Genomic DNA, 19,828 nt, shown 5'->3' with positions numbered 1-19,828 from the left:
GATGATGCTACAGACTGATGATGTTGCAGACTGATGATGTCACAGACTGATGATGCAACAGACTGATGATGTTACAGACTGATGATGTTACAGACTGATGCTACAGACTGATGATGCAACAGACTGATGATGTTACAGACTGATGATGTTACAGACTGATGGTACAGACTGATGATGCAAAAGACTGATGATGTTACAGACTGATGATGCTACAGACTGATGATGTTACAGACTGATGATGTTACAGACTGATGGTACAGACTGATGATGTTACAGACTGATGCTACAGACTGATGATGTTACAGACTGATGATGTTAGAGACTGATGGTACAGACTGATGATGTTACAGACTGATGATGCTACAGACTGATGATGTTACAGACTGATGATGTTACAGACTGATGCTACAGACTGATGATGTTACAGACTGATGATGTTAGAGACTGATGGTACAGACTGATTATGCTACAGACTGATGATGCTACAGACTGATGTTACAGACTGATGGTACAGACTGATGATGTTACAGACTGATGTTACAGACTGATGCTACAGACTGATGATGTTACAGACTGATGATGCTACAGACTGATGTTACAGACTGATGATGTTACAGACTGATGATGCTACAGACTGATGTTACAGACTGATGGTACAGACTGATGATGTTACAGACTGATGATGCTACAGACTGATGATGCTACAGACTGATGATGTTACAGACTGATGATGCTACAGACTGATGATGTTACAGACTGATGATGTTACAGACTGATGATGCTACAGACTGATGTTACAGACTGATGGTACAGACTGATGATGCCACAGACTGATGATGTTGCAGACTGATGATGTCACAGACTGATGATGCAACAGACTGATGATGCTACAAACTGATGATGTCACAGACTGATGATGCTACAGACTGATGATGTTACAGACTGATGATGTTACAGACTGATGACGCTACAGACTGATGATGCTACAGACTGATGATGTTACAGACTGATGGTGCAGACTGATGATGTTACAGACTGATGATGTTACAGACTGATGATGCTACAGACTGATGATGTTACAGACTGATGATGCTACAGACTGATGATGTTACAGACTGATGGTACAGACTGATGATGTTACAGACTGATGATGTTACAGACTGATGATGCTACAGACTGATGATGCTACAGACTGATGATGTTACAGACTGATGATGCTACAGACTGATGTTACAGACTGATGATTTTAAAGACTGATGATGCTACAGACTGATGTTACAGACTGATGATGTTACAGACTGATGATGTTACAGACTGATGATGCTACAGACTGATGATGCTACAGACTGATGCTACATACTGATGATTGTACCGACTGATGATGCAACAGACTGATGTTACAGACTGATGATGTCACAGACTGATTATGCTACAGACTGATGATGTCACAGACTGATGATGCTACAGACTGATGATGTTACAAACTGATGATGTTACAGACTGATGGTACAGACTGATGATATTACAGACTGATGATGTTACAGACTGATGATGCTACAGACTGATGATGCTCTGGACTGATGATGTTGCAGACTGATGATGTCACAGACTGATGATGTTACAGACTGATGATGCTACAGACTGATGATGCTACAAACTGATGATGTCACAGACTGATGATGCTACAGACTGATGATGTTGCAGACTGATGATGTCACAGACTGATGATGCAACAGACTGATGATGCTACAAACTGATGATGTCACAGACTGATGATGCTACAGACTGATGATGTTGCAGACTGATGATGTCACAGACTGATGATGCAACAGACTGATGATGTAATAAACTGATGATGTTACAGACAGATGCTACAAACTGATGATGCTACAGACAGATGATGCTACAGACTGATGATGTTGCAGAATGATGATGTCACAGACTGATGATGCAACAGACTGATGACGTTACAGACTGATGATGTTACAGACTGATGATGTTACAGACTGATGATGCTACAGACTGATGATGTTACAGACTGATGATGTTACAGACTGATGGTACAGACTGATGATGTTACAGACTGATGCTACAGACTGATGATGTTACAGACTGATGATGTTACAGACTGATGATGCTACAGACTGATGTTACAGACTGATGATGCTACAGACTGATGATGCTACAGACTGATGATGCTACAGACTGATGATGTTACAGACTGATGATGCTACAGACTGATGATGTTACAGACTGATGATGTTACAGACTGATGATGTTACAGACTGATGCTACAGACTGATGATGTTACAGACTGATGATGTTACAGACTGATGGTACAGACTGATGATGGTACAGACTGATGATGCTACAGACTGATGATGTTACAGACTGATGATGTTACAGACTGATGGTACAGACTGATGATGTTACAGACTGATGCTACAGACTGATGATGTTACAGACTGATGATGTTAGAGACTGATGGTACAGACTGATTATGCTACAGACTGATGATGCTACAGACTGATGTTACAGACTAATGATGTTACAGACTGATGATGTTACAGATTGATGACGTTACAGACTGATGATGCTACAGACTGATGATGCTACAGACTGATGATGCTACAGACTGATGTTACAGACTGATGGTACAGACTGATGATGTTACATACTGATGTTACAGACTGATGTTACAGACTGATGGTACAGACTGATGATGTTACAGACTGATGTTACAGACTGATGTTACAGACTGATGCTACAGACTGATGATGTTACAGACTGATGATGCTACAGACTGATGTTACAGACTGATGATGTTACAGACTGATGATGTTACAGACTGATGATGCTACAGACTGATGTTACAGACTGATGGTACAGACTGATGATGTTACAGACTGATGCTACAGACTGATGATGTTACAGACGGATGATGTTACAGACTGATGGTACAGACTGATGATGGTACAGACTGATGATGCTACAGACTGATGATGTTACAGACTGATGATGTTACAGACTGATGGTACAGACTGATGATGTTACAGACTGATGCTACAGACTGATGATGTTACAGACTGATGATGTTAGAGACTGATGGTACAGACTGATTATGCTACAGACTGATGATGCTACAGACTGATGTTACAGACTGATGGTACAGACTGATGATGTTACAGACTGATGTTACAGACTGATGCTACAGACTGATGATGTTACAGACTGATGATGCTACAGACTGATGTTACAGACTGATGATGTTACAGACTGATGATGTTACAGACTGATGATGCTACAGACTGATGTTACAGACTGATGGTACAGACTGATGATGTTACAGACTGATGATGCTACAGACTGATGATGCTACAGACTGATGATGTTACAGACTGATGATGCTACAGACTGATGATGTTACAGACTGATGATGTTACAGACTGATGATGCTACAGACTGATGTTACAGACTGATGGTACAGACTGATGATGCCACAGACTGATGATGTTGCAGACTGATGATGTCACAGACTGATGATGCAACAGACTGATGATGCTACAAACTGATGATGTCACAGACTGATGATGTCACAGACTGATGATGCAACAGACTGATGATGTTACAAACTGATGATGCTACAGACAGATGATGCTACAGACTGATGATGTTGCAGACTGATGATGTCACAGACTGATGATGCAGCAGACTGATGATGTTACAGACTGATGATGTTACAGACTGATGGTACAGACTGATGATGCAACAGACTGATGATGTTACAGACTGATGTTGCTACAGACTGATGATGTTACAGACCGATGATGTTACAGACTGATGGTACAGACTGATGATGTTACAGACTGATGCTACAGACTGATGATGTTACAGACTGATGATGTTAGAGACTGATGGTACAGACTGATGATGTTACAGACTGATGATGCTACAGACTGATGATGCTAAAGACTGATGATGCTACAGACTGATGATGTTACAGACTAATGATGATGCTACAGACTGATGATGTTACAGACTGATGATGTTACAGACTGATGATGTTACAGACTGATGCTACAGACTGATGATGTTACAGACTCATGATGTTACAGACTGATGGTACAGACTGATGATGGTACAGACTGATGATGCTACAGACTGATGATGTTACAGACTGATGATGTTACAGACTGATGGTACAGACTGATGATGTTACAGACTGATGCTACAGACTGATGATGTTACAGACTGATGATGTTAGAGACTGATGGTACAGACTGATGATGCTACAGACTGATGTTACAGACTAATGATGTTACAGACTGATGATGTTACAGACTGATGACGTTACAGACTGATGATGCTACAGACTGATGTTACAGACTGATGGTACAGACTGATGATGTTACAGACTGATGTTACAGACTGATGCTACAGACTGATGATGTTACAGACTGATGATGCTACAGACTGATGTTACAGACTGATGATGTTACAGACTGATGATGTTACAGACTGATGATGCTACAGACTGATGTTACAGACTGATGGTACAGACTGATGATGTTACAGACTGATGATGCTACAGACTGATGATGCTACAGACTGATGATGTTACAGACTGATGATGTCACAGACTGATGATGCAACAGACTGATGATGCTACAAACTGATGATGTCACAGACTGATGATGCTACAGACTGATGATGTTACAGACTGATGATGTTACAGACTGATGACGCTACAGACTGATGATGCTACAGACTGATGATGTTACAGACTGATGGTGCAGACTGATGATGTTACAGACTGATGATGTTACAGACTGATGATGCTACAGACTGATGATGTTACAGACTGATGATGCTACAGACTGATGATGTTACAGACTGATGGTACAGACTGATGATGTTACAGACTGATGATGTTACAGACTGATGATGCTACAGACTGATGATGCTACAGACTGATGATGTTACAGACTGATGATGCTACAGACTGATGTTACAGACTGATGATTTTAAAGACTGATGATGCTACAGACTGATGTTACAGACTGATGATGTTACAGACTGATGATGCTACAGACTGATGATGCTACAGACTGATGCTACATACTGATGATTGTACCGACTGATGATGCAACAGACTGATGTTACAGACTGATGATGTCACAGACTGATTATGCTACAGACTGATGATGTCACAGACTGATGATGCTACAGACTGATGATGTTACAAACTGATGATGTTACAGACTGATGGTACAGACTGATGATATTACAGACTGATGATGTTACAGACTGATGATGCTACAGACTGATGATGCTCTGGACTGATGATGTTGCAGACTGATGATGTCACAGACTGATGATGTTACAGACTGATGATGCTACAGACTGATGATGCTACAAACTGATGATGTCACAGACTGATGATGCTACAGACTGATGATGTTGCAGACTGATGATGTCACAGACTGATGATGCAACAGACTGATGATGCTACAAACTGATGATGTCACAGACTGATGATGCTACAGACTGATGATGTTGCAGACTGATGATGTCACAGACTGATGATGCAACAGACTGATGATGTAATAAACTGATGATGTTACAGACAGATGCTACAAACTGATGATGCTACAGACAGATGATGCTACAGACTGATGATGTTGCAGAATGATGATGTCACAGACTGATGATGCAACAGACTGATGACGTTACAGACTGATGATGTTACAGACTGATGATGTTACAGACTGATGATGCTACAGACTGATGATGTTACAGACTGATGATGTTACAGACTGATGGTACAGACTGATGATGTTACAGACTGATGCTACAGACTGATGATGTTACAGACTGATGATGTTAGAGACTGATGGTACAGACTGATGATGTTACAGACTGATGATGCTACAGACTGATGATGCTACAGACTGATGATGCTACAGACTGATGATGTTACAGACTGATGATGCTACAGACTGATGATGTTACAGACTGATGATGTTACAGACTGATGATGTTACAGACTGATGCTACAGACTGATGATGTTACAGACTGATGATGTTACAGACTGATGGTACAGACTGATGATGGTACAGACTGATGATGCTACAGACTGATGATGTTACAGACTGATGATGTTACAGACTGATGGTACAGACTGATGATGTTACAGACTGATGCTACAGACTGATGATGTTACAGACTGATGATGTTAGAGACTGATGGTACAGACTGATTATGCTACAGACTGATGATGTTACAGATTGATGACGTTACAGACTGATGATGCTACAGACTGATGATGCTACAGACTGATGATGCTACAGACTGATGTTACAGACTGATGGTACAGACTGATGATGTTACAGACTGATGTTACAGACTGATGCTACAGACTGATGATGTTACAGACTGATGATGCTACAGACTGATGTTACAGACTGATGATGTTACAGACTGATGATGTTACAGACTGATGATGCTACAGACTGATGTTACAGACTGATGGTACAGACTGATGATGTTACAGACTGATGCTACAGACTGATGATGTTACAGACGGATGATGTTACAGACTGATGGTACAGACTGATGATGGTACAGACTGATGATGCTACAGACTGATGATGTTACAGACTGATGATGTTACAGACTGATGGTACAGACTGATGATGTTACAGACTGATGCTACAGACTGATGATGTTACAGACTGATGATGTTAGAGACTGATGGTACAGACTGATTATGCTACAGACTGATGATGCTACAGACTGATGTTACAGACTGATGGTACAGACTGATGATGTTACAGACTGATGTTACAGACTGATGCTACAGACTGATGATGTTACAGACTGATGATGCTACAGACTGATGTTACAGACTGATGATGTTACAGACTGATGATGTTACAGACTGATGATGCTACAGACTGATGTTACAGACTGATGGTACAGACTGATGATGTTACAGACTGATGATGCTACAGACTGATGATGCTACAGACTGATGATGTTACAGACTGATGATGCTACAGACTGATGATGTTACAGACTGATGATGTTACAGACTGATGATGCTACAGACTGATGTTACAGACTGATGGTACAGACTGATGATGCCACAGACTGATGATGTTGCAGACTGATGATGTCACAGACTGATGATGCAACAGACTGATGATGCTACAAACTGATGATGTCACAGACTGATGATGTCACAGACTGATGATGCAACAGACTGATGATGTTACAAACTGATGATGCTACAGACAGATGATGCTACAGACTGATGATGTTGCAGACTGATGATGTCACAGACTGATGATGCAGCAGACTGATGATGTTACAGACTGATGATGTTACAGACTGATGGTACAGACTGATGATGCAACAGACTGATGATGTTACAGACTGATGTTGCTACAGACTGATGATGTTACAGACCGATGATGTTACAGACTGATGGTACAGACTGATGATGTTACAGACTGATGCTACAGACTGATGATGTTACAGACTGATGATGTTAGAGACTGATGGTACAGACTGATGATGTTACAGACTGATGATGCTACAGACTGATGATGCTAAAGACTGATGATGCTACAGACTGATGATGTTACAGACTAATGATGATGCTACAGACTGATGATGTTACAGACTGATGATGTTACAGACTGATGATGTTACAGACTGATGCTACAGACTGATGATGTTACAGACTCATGATGTTACAGACTGATGGTACAGACTGATGATGGTACAGACTGATGATGCTACAGACTGATGATGTTACAGACTGATGATGTTACAGACTGATGGTACAGACTGATGATGTTACAGACTGATGCTACAGACTGATGATGTTACAGACTGATGATGTTAGAGACTGATGGTACAGACTGATGATGCTACAGACTGATGTTACAGACTAATGATGTTACAGACTGATGATGTTACAGACTGATGACGTTACAGACTGATGATGCTACAGACTGATGTTACAGACTGATGGTACAGACTGATGATGTTACAGACTGATGTTACAGACTGATGCTACAGACTGATGATGTTACAGACTGATGATGCTACAGACTGATGTTACAGACTGATGATGTTACAGACTGATGATGTTACAGACTGATGATGCTACAGACTGATGTTACAGACTGATGGTACAGACTGATGATGTTACAGACTGATGATGCTACAGACTGATGATGCTACAGACTGATGATGTTACAGACTGATGATGCTACAGACTGATGATGTTACAGACTGATGATGTCACAGACTGATGATGCTACAGACTGATGATGTTACACACTGTTGATGTTAGAGATTAATGATGTTACAGACTGATGATGTTACAGACTGATGATGTAAGAGACTGATGAAGTTACAGACTGATGATTTTACAGACTGATGATGTAATAGACTGATGACGTTACAGACCGATGATGCTACAGACTGATGATGTGACAGACTGATGATGTTACAGACTGATTATGCTACAGACTGATGATGTTACAGACTGATGATGCTACTGACTGATGTTACAGACTGATGGTGCAGACTGATGATGTTACAGACTGATGATGCTACAGACTGATGATGTAAGAGACTGATGAAGTTACACACTGATGATTTTACAGACTGATGATGAAACAGACTGATGATGTACCAGACTGATGATGTTACAGACTGATGATGCTACAGACTGATGATGTTACAGACTGATGATGCTACTGACTGATGTTACAGACTGATGGTGCAGACTGATGATGTTACAGACTGATGATGCTACAGACTGATGATGTTACAGACTGTTGATGCTACAGACTGATGATGTTACAAACTGATGGTACAGACTGATGATGTTACAGACTGATGATGTTACAGACTGATGATGCTACAGACTGATGATGCTACAGACTGATGATGTTACAGACTGATGATGCTACAGACTGATGATGTTACAGACTGATGATGCTACAGACTGATGATGTTACAGACTGATGGTACAGACTGATGATGTTACAGACTGATGATGTTACAGACTGATGATGCTACAGACTGATGATGCTACAGACTGATGTTACAGACTGATGATGTTACAGACTGGTGATGCTACAGACTGATGGTACAGACTGATGATGTTACAGACTGATGATGTTACAGACTGATGATGCTACAGACTGATGATGCTACAGACTGATGATGTTACAGACTGGTGATGCTACAGACTGATGTTACAGACTGATGATGCTACAGACTGATGTTACAGACTGATGATGTTACAGACTGATGATGCTACAGACTGATGATGCTACAGACTGATGCTACATACTGATGATTCTACCGACTGATGATGCAACAGACTGATGTTACAGACTGATGATGTCACAGACTGATGATGCTACAGACTGATGATGTCACAGACTGATGATGCTACAGACTGATGATGTTACAAACTGATGATGTTAAAGACTGATGGTACAGACTGATGATATTACAGACTGATGATGTTACAGACTGATGATGCTACAGACTGATGATGCTACAAACTGATGATGTCACAGACTGATGATGCTACAGACTGATGATGTTGCAGACTGATGATGTCACAGACTGATGATGCAACAGACTGATGATGCTACAAACTGATGATGTCACAGACTGATGATGCTACAGACTGATGATGTTGCAGACTGATGATGTCACAGACTGATGATGCAACAGACTGATGATGTAATAAACTGATGATGTTACAGACAGATGCTACAAACTGATGATGCTACAGACAGATGATGCTACAGACTGATGATGTTGCAGACTGATGATGTCACAGACTGATGATGCAACAGACTGATGATGTTACAGACTGATGATGTTACAGACTGATGCTACAGACTGATGATGCAACAGACTGATGATGTTACAGACTGATGATGTTACAGACTGATGGTACAGACTGATGATGCAAAAGACTGATGATGTTAAGGACTGATGATGCTACTGACTGATGATGTTACAGACTGATGACGTTACAGACTGATGGTACAGACTGATGATGTTACAGACTGATGATGCTACAGACTGATGATGCTACAGACTGATGGTACAGACAGATGATGCTACAGACTGATGATGTTACAGACTGATGATGTTACAGACTGATGCTACAGACTGATGATGTTACAGACTGATGATGTTAGAGACTGATGGTAGAGACTGATGATGGTACAGACTGATGATGCTACAGACTGATGATGTTACAGACTGATGATGTTACAGACTGATGGTACAGACTGATGATGTTACAGACTGATGCTACAGACTGATGATGTTACAGACTGATGATGTTACAGACTGATGATGTTACAGACTGATGGTACAGACTGATGATGTTAAAGACTGATGGTACAGACTGATGATGCTACAGACTGATGATGTTAGAGACTGATGCTACAGACTGATGACTTTACAGACTGATGATGTTAGAGACTGATGGTACAGACTGATGATGCTACAGACTGATGATGTTACAGACTGATGCTACAGACTGATGATGCTACAGACTGATGATGTTAGAGACTGATGGTACAGACTGATGATGTTACAGACTGATGATGCTACAGACTGATGTTACAGACTGATGATGCTACAGACTGATGGTACAGACTGATGATGTTACAGAATGATGATGCTACAGACTGATGGTACAGACTGATGATGTTACAGACTGATGATGCTACAGACTGATGATGCTACAGACTGATGATGTTACAGACTGATGATGCTACAGACTGATGATGTTACAGACTGATGATGTTACAGACTGATGATGCTACAGACTGATGATGTTACAGACTGATGATGCTACTGACTGATGTTACAGACTGATGGTGCAGACTGATGATGTTACAGACTGATGATGTTACAGACTGATGATGCTACAGACTGATAATGTTACAGACTGATGATGCTACAGACTGATGATGTTACAGACTGATGGTACAGACTGATGATGTTACAGACTGATGATGTTACAGACTGATGATGCTACAGACTGATGATGTTACAGACTGATGATGCTACAGACTGATGATGTTACAGACTGATGGTACAGACTGATGATGTTACAGACTGATGCTACAGACTGATGCTACAGACTGATGATGTTACAGACTGATGATGTTACAGACTGATGATGTTACAGACTGATGGTACAGACTGATGATGTTACAGACTGATGATGTTACAGACTGATGGTACAGACTGATGATGCTACAGACTGATGATGCTACAGACTGATGATGTTACAGACTGATGCTACAGACTGATGATGTTACAGACTGATGATGTTACAGACTGATGATGCTACAGACTGATGTTACAGACTGATGATGCTACAGACTGATGATGTTACAGACTGATGGTACAGACTGATGATGTTAAAGACTGATGATGCTACAGACTGATGATGCTACAGACTGATGATGTTACAGACTGATGCTACAGACTGATGGTACAGACTGATGATGTTACAGACTGATGATGCTACAGACTGATGTTACAGACTGATGATGCTACAGACTGATGGTACAGACTGATGATGTTACAGACTGATGATGTTACAGACTGATGATGCTACAGACTGATGATGTTACAGACTGATGATGCTACAGACTGATGATGTTACAGACTGATGATGTTACAGACTGATGACGTTACAGACTGATGATGCTACAGACTGATGATGTTACAGACTGATGATGCTACAGACTGATGATGTTACAGACTGATGATGCTACTGACTGATGTTACAGACTGATGGTGCAGACTGATGATGTTACAGACTGATGATGTTACAGACTGATGATGCTACAGACTGATGATGTTACAGACTGATGATGCTACAGACTGATGATGTTACAGACTGATGGTACAGACTGATGATGTTACAGACTGATGATGTTACAGACTGATGATGCTACAGACTGATGATGCTACAGACTGATGATGTTACAGACTGATGATGCTACAGACTGATGTTACAGACTGATGATTTTAAAGACTGATGATGCTACAGACTGATGTTACAGACTGATGATGTTACAGACTGATGATGTTACAGACTGATGATGCTACAGACTGATGATGCTACAGACTGATGCTACATACTGATGATTCTACCGACTGATGATGCAACAGACTGATGTTACAGACTGATGATGTCACAGACTGATTATGTTACAGACTGATGATGTCACAGACTGATGATGCTACAGACTGATGATGTTACAAACTGATGATGTTACAGACTGATGGTACAGACTGATGATATTACAGACTGATGATGTTACAGACTGATGATGCTACAGACTGATGATGCTCTGGACTGATGATGTTGCAGACTGATGATGTTACAGACTGATGATGCTACAAACTGATGATGTCACAGACTGATTATGCTACAGACTGATGATGTTGCAGACTGATGATGTCACAGACTGATGATGCAACAGACTGATGATGCTACAAACTGATGATGTCACAGACTGATGATGCTACAGACTGATGATGTTGCAGACTGATGATGTCACAGACTGATGATGCAACAGACTGATGATGCTACAAACTGATGATGTCACAGACTGATGATGCTACAGACTGATGATGTTACAGACTGATGATGCTACAGACTGATGATGTTACAGACTGATGGTACAGACTGATGATGTTACAGACTGATGATGCTACAGACTGATGATGCTACAGACTGATGATGTTACAGACTGATGCTACAGACTGATGGTACAGACTGATGATGTTACAGACTGATGATGCTACAGACTGATGTTACAGACTGATGATGCTACAGACTGATGGTACAGACTGATGATGTTACAGACTGATGATGTTACAGACTGATGATGCTACAGACTGATGATGTTACAGACTGATGATGCTACAGACTGATGATGTTACAGACTGATGATGTTACAGACTGATGACGTTACAGACTGATGATGCTACAGACTGATGATGTTACAGACTGATGATGCTACAGACTGATGATGTTACAGACTGATGATGCTACTGACTGATGTTACAGACTGATGGTGCAGACTGATGATGTTACAGACTGATGATGTTACAGACTGATGATGCTACAGACTGATGATGTTACAGACTGATGATGCTACAGACTGATGATGTTACAGACTGATGGTACAGACTGATGATGTTACAGACTGATGATGTTACAGACTGATGATGCTACAGACTGATGATGCTACAGACTGATGATGTTACAGACTGATGATGCTACAGACTGATGTTACAGACTGATGATTTTAAAGACTGATGATGCTACAGACTGATGTTACAGACTGATGATGTTACAGACTGATGATGTTACAGACTGATGATGCTACAGACTGATGATGCTACAGACTGATGCTACATACTGATGATTCTACCGACTGATGATGCAACAGACTGATGTTACAGACTGATGATGTCACAGACTGATTATGCTACAGACTGATGATGTCACAGACTGATGATGCTACAGACTGATGATGTTAAAAACTGATGATGTTACAGACTGATGGTACAGACTGATGATATTACAGACTGATGATGTTACAGACTGATGATGCTACAGACTGATGATGCTCTGGACTGATGATGTTGCAGACTGATGATGTTACAGACTGATGATGCTACAAACTGATGATGTCACAGACTGATGATGCTACAGACTGATGATGTTGCAGACTGATGATGTCACAGACTGATGATGCAACAGACTGATGATGCTACAAACTGATGATGTCACAGACTGATGATGCTACAGACTGATGATGTTGCAGACTGATGATGTCACAGACTGATGATGCAACAGACTGATGATGTAATAAACTGATGATGTTACAGACAGATGCTACAAACTGATGATGCTACAGACAGATGATGCTACAGACTGATGATGTTGCAGACTGATGATGTCACAGACTGATGATGCAACAGACTGATGACGTTACAGACTGATGATGTTACAGACTGATGATGTTACAGACTGATGATGCTACAGACTGATGATGTTACAGACTGATGATGTTGCAGACTGATGGTACAGACTGATGATGTTAAAGACTGATGCTACAGACTGATGACGTTACAGACTGATGATGTTACAGACTGATGATGCTACAGACTGATGATGCTACAGACTGATGATGCTATAGACTGATGATGTTACAGACTGATGATGTTACAGACTGATGATGTTACAGACTGATGCTACAGACTGATGATGTTACAGACTGATGATGTTACAGACTGATGGTACAGACTGATGATGGTACAGACTGATGATGCTACAGACTGATGATGTTACAGACTGATGATGTTACAGACTGATGGTACAGACTGATGATGTTACAGACTGATGCTACAGACTGATGATGTTACAGACTGATGATGTTAGAGACTGATGGTACAGACTGATTATGCTACAGACTGATGATGCTACAGACTGATGTTACAGACTAATGATGTTACAGACTGATGATGTTACAGACTGATGACGTTACAGACTGATGATGCTACAGACTGATGATGCTACAGACTGATGATGCTACAGACTGATGTTACAGACTGATGGTACAGACTGATGATGTTACAGACTGATGTTACAGACTGATGCTACAGACTGATGATGTTACAGACTGATGATGCTACAGACTGATGTTACAGACTGATGGTACAGACTGATGATGTTACAGACTGATGCTACAGACTGATGATGTTACAGACTGATGGTACAGACTGATGATGGTACAGACTGATGATGCTACAGACTGATGATGTTACAGACTGATGATGTTACAGACTGATGGTACAGACTGATGATGTTACAGACTGATGCTACAGACTGATGATGTTACAGACTGATGGTGTTAGAGACTGATGGTACAGACTGATTATGCTACAGACTGATGATGCTACAGACTGATGTTACAGACTAATGATGTTACAGACTGATGATGTTACAGACTGATGACGTTACAGACTGATGATGCTACAGACTGATGATGCTACAGACTGATGATGCTACAGACTGATGTTACAGACTGATGGTACAGACTGATGATGTTACAGACTGATGCTACAGACTGATGATGTTACAGACTGATGATGTTACAGACTGATGGTACAGACTGATGATGGTACAGACTGATGATGCTACAGACTGATGATGTTACAGACTGATGATGTTACAGACTGATGGTACAGACTGATGATGTTACAGACTGATGGTACAGACTGATGATGTTACAGACTGATGATGTTAGAGACTGATGGTACAGACTGATTATGCTACAGACTGATGATGCTACAGACTGATGTTACAGACTAATGATGTTACAGACTGATGATGTTACAGACTGATGACGTTACAGACTGATGATGCTACAGACTGATGATGCTACAGACTGATGATGCTACAGACTGATGTTACAGACTGATGGTACAGACTGATGATGTTACAGACTGATGTTACAGACTGATGCTACAGACTGATGATGTTACAGACTGATGTTACAGACTGATGATGGTACAGACTGATGATGTTACAGACTGATGTTACAGACTGATGCTACAGACTGATGATGTTACAGACTGATGATGCTACAGACTGATGTTACAGACTGATGGTACAGACTGATGATGTTACAGACTGATGATGCTACAGACTGATGATGCTACAGACTGATGATGTTACAGACTGATGATGCTACAGACTGATGATGTTACAGACTGATGATGTTACAGACTGATGATGTTACAGACTGATGATGCTACAGACTGATGTTACAGACTGATGGTACAGACTGATGATGCTACAGACTGATGATGTTGCAGACTGATGATGTCACAGACTGATGATGCAACAGACTGATGATGCTACAAACTGATGATGTCACAGACTGATGATGCTACAGACTGATGATGTTGCAGACTGATGATGTCACAGACTGATGATGCAACAGACTGATGATGTAATAAACTGATGATGTTACAGACAGATGCTACAAACTGATGATGCTACAGACAGATGATGCTACAGACTGATGATGTTGCAGACTGATGATGTCACAGACTGATGATGCAACAGACTGATGATGTTACAGACTGATGATGTTACAGACTGATGGTACAGACTGATGATGCAACAGACTGATGATGTTACAGACTGATGTTGCTACAGACTGATGATGTTACAGACTGATGATGTTACAGACTGATGGTACAGACTGATGATGTTACAGACTGATGCTACAGACTGATGATGTTACAGACTGATGATGTTACAGACTGATGATGTTACAGACTGATGATGTTACAGACTGATGGTACAGACTGATGATGTTACAGACTGATGATGTTAGAGACTGATGGTACAGACTGATGATGTTACAGACTGATGGTACAGACTGATGATGTTACAGACTGATGATGTTAGAGACTGATGGTACAGACTGATGATGTTACAGACTGATGATGCTACAGACTGATGATGTTAGAGACTGATGGTACAGACTGATGATGCTACAGACTGATGATGCTACAGACTGATGATGCTACAGACTGATGATGTTACAGACTGATGATGTTACAGACTGATGGTACAGACTGATGATGTTACAGACTGATGATGTTACAGACTGATGGTACAGACTGATGATGGTACAGACTGATGATGCTACAGACTGATGATGTTACAGACTGATGATGTTACAGACTGATGCTACAGACTGATGATGCTACAGACTGATGATGTTACAGACTGATGATGTTACAGACTGATGGTAGAGACTGATGATGTTACAGACTGATGCTACAGACTGATGATGTTACAGACTGATGATGTTAGAGACTGATGGTACAGACTGATGATGTTACAGACTGATGATGTTACAGACTGATGATGTTACAGACTGATGACGTTACAGACTGATGATGCTACAGACTGATGATGCTACAGACTGATGATGCTACAGACTGATGTTACAGACTGATGCTACAGACTGATGATGTTACAGACTGATGATGCTACAGACTGATGTTACAGACTGATGCTACAGACTGATGATGTTACAGACTGATGATGCTACAGACTGATGTTACAGACTGATGATGTTACAGACTGATGATGTTACAGACTGATGATGCTACAGACTGATGTTACAGACTGATGGTACAGACTGATGATGTTACAGACTGATGATGCTACAGACTGATGATGCTACAGACTGATGATGTTACAGACTGATGATGCTACAGAGGCTAATGATGTTACCGACTAATGAAATACAACGATGGGAAGACTGATCTGTGTGATGCCATTTTCCGCTGATGGAAATATGATCTTGTGCTCAGGGATCTCTTTCCCAGTGTGGGAATGAGATGATATTTTACTCTGTTCTGGGGGAATTTCCTCCCTCCTCTCTGGCTGTCCTTATAAAGCTTGAATGTTAGTGTCTCTTCATCCTCCTACTAAATGATTGGCTGACCAGTGATGCCTTCACTGTCCTCCCTGACCAACAGGATTCTGTCGTCTCTACCTTAGCAAGCTGATTGTGAGGTGCTTTACTGAATTATACTTTTGTGGGGTAGGATGTGACCTGTAATGCTTTCTGTTCACTTATATCTCTTACTTTTTTAAATCTATTCTACCACTAATAGATCCAGTGTTCTGAGTGACCTTTGACCTCTGATGTGAACTCTGGTGCTGCTCTCCGTTCCGCCGTGGATGTTCATACGTACACGTCTTCATTACGCAGCTGTTCCTTCTGTATGGTCAGTGTGGCCATGTCCCCAACATATTTAGACCAGGCCTGGGCTGCGACAGGGTGCTCTGAATGAGGAGGAGTTGACATGATCATTGTTTTAACCACCACAATCATCATCATGTAAGGTTATGTAAGAAGCAGCAGAATGAGATTTTCACTCAGGAAACATCAGCTGCAGCAGTAAACATGTTATCCAGAGGCTCCAGATCTCCCTGTTAGCTGGTGGACTCACCCAGACATTCAGGATCTGGATAAGCAGTCCAACCAAGCTGCTCATCAACCCAGTCGTTCAAGGAAAAAGGGGCGGAGCTTGCAGCCTCTGACCAATCGATGAACATGAAGAAACCCTGCAGGGCAGCTACGTCACCATGGAGAAGCAGATATTCACAAATATGAAGAATTTAAACACATCATCATCCAGGCCCAAAGCAACCCTGTTACCATAGCAACAGCTAGGAGAGAATGCTGGCAGAACATCATTTATGGGACAATATAAATGGACAGTATTCTCATTACTTTATTACAGGTTCTTCTTTGTATTTAAAATAATCCCGAGTCGTGACAACACAAGTAGCTGGTTGGTCTGCATGTGTGACATGATCGTTATGATTATTATTCTTATTATTCTTATTCTTATTATTATTATTATTATTATTATTCCAGATGCAGCCTGGTGGAGCGAAACGGACTGCTAACAAGTCCAGAAGAAGAAGAGTAGAAGCTGGACTTTGTCTTTCAAGTCAAACTGGTGGTTTTCTGTTCGCAGGTCTGAGACTTTTCTGGTCCTCAGGAATAGGACAACACACACACATACAGACACACACACACATATATGTTTTTACACCTAAACAACACGATGTAACTCCAAGTCAACCAGACTTCTGTGAAATGGAACTGTCCACTTAGGAAGCAACACTGATTGACAATCAGTTCCACCTGCTGTTGTGCAAATGGAACAGACAACAGGTGGAAATTATAGGCAACTAGCAAGACACACCCAATAAAGGAGTGGTTCTGCAGGTGGAGACCACAGACCACTTCTCAGTTCTGATGCTTTCTGCCTGATGTTTTGGTCTGAATGCTGGCGGTGCTTTCACTCTAGTGGTAGCATGAGACGGAGTCTACAACCCACACAAGTGGCTCAGGTAGTGCAGCTCATCCAGGATGGCACATCAATGCCAGCTGTGGCAAGAAGGTTTGCTGTGTCTGTCAGCGTAGTGTCCAGAGCATGGAGGCGCTACCAGGAGACAGGCCAGTACATCAGGAGACGTGGAGGAGGCCGTGGGAGGACAACAACCCAGCAGCAGGACCGCTACCTCCTTCTTTGTGCAAGGAGGAACAGGAGGAGCACTGCCAGAGCCCTGCAGAATGAGCTCCAGCAGGACACAAATGTGTCTGCTCCAACAGTCAGAAACAGACTCCATGAGGGTGGTATGAGGGCCCGACGTCCACAGGTGGGGGTTGTGTTTACAGCCCAACACCGTGCAGGACGTTTGCTGTTTGCCAGAGAACACCAAGATTGGTAAATTCTCCACTGGCGCCCTGAGCTCTTCACAGATGGAAGCAGGTTCACACTGAGCACATGTGACAGACGTGAGTCTGGAGACGCCGTGGAGAACGTTCTGCTGCCTGCAACATCCTCCAGCAGGACCGGTTTGGCAGTGGGTCAGTAATGGTGTGGGGGGGCATTTCTTTGGAGGGCCACACAGCCCTCCATGTGCTCGCCAGAGGTAGCCTGACTGCCATTAGGTACCGAGATGAGATCCTCAGACCCCTTGTGGGACCATATGCTGGTGCGGTTGGCCCTGGGTTCCTCCTAATGCAAGACAATGCTAGACCTCATGTGGCTGGAGTGTGTCAGCAGTTCCTGCAACACCAAGGCATTGATGTTATGGACCGGCCCGCCCGTTCCCCAGACCTGGATCCAGCT

The sequence above is a fragment of the Telmatherina bonti genome (assembly GCF_933228915.1).
Source record: "Telmatherina bonti genome assembly, chromosome: 15".
NCBI classification, from domain to species: Eukaryota; Metazoa; Chordata; class Actinopteri; order Atheriniformes; family Telmatherinidae; genus Telmatherina; species Telmatherina bonti.
The sequence above is the reverse complement of the archived record's forward strand: the minus strand, read 5'-3'. Positions refer to the sequence as shown.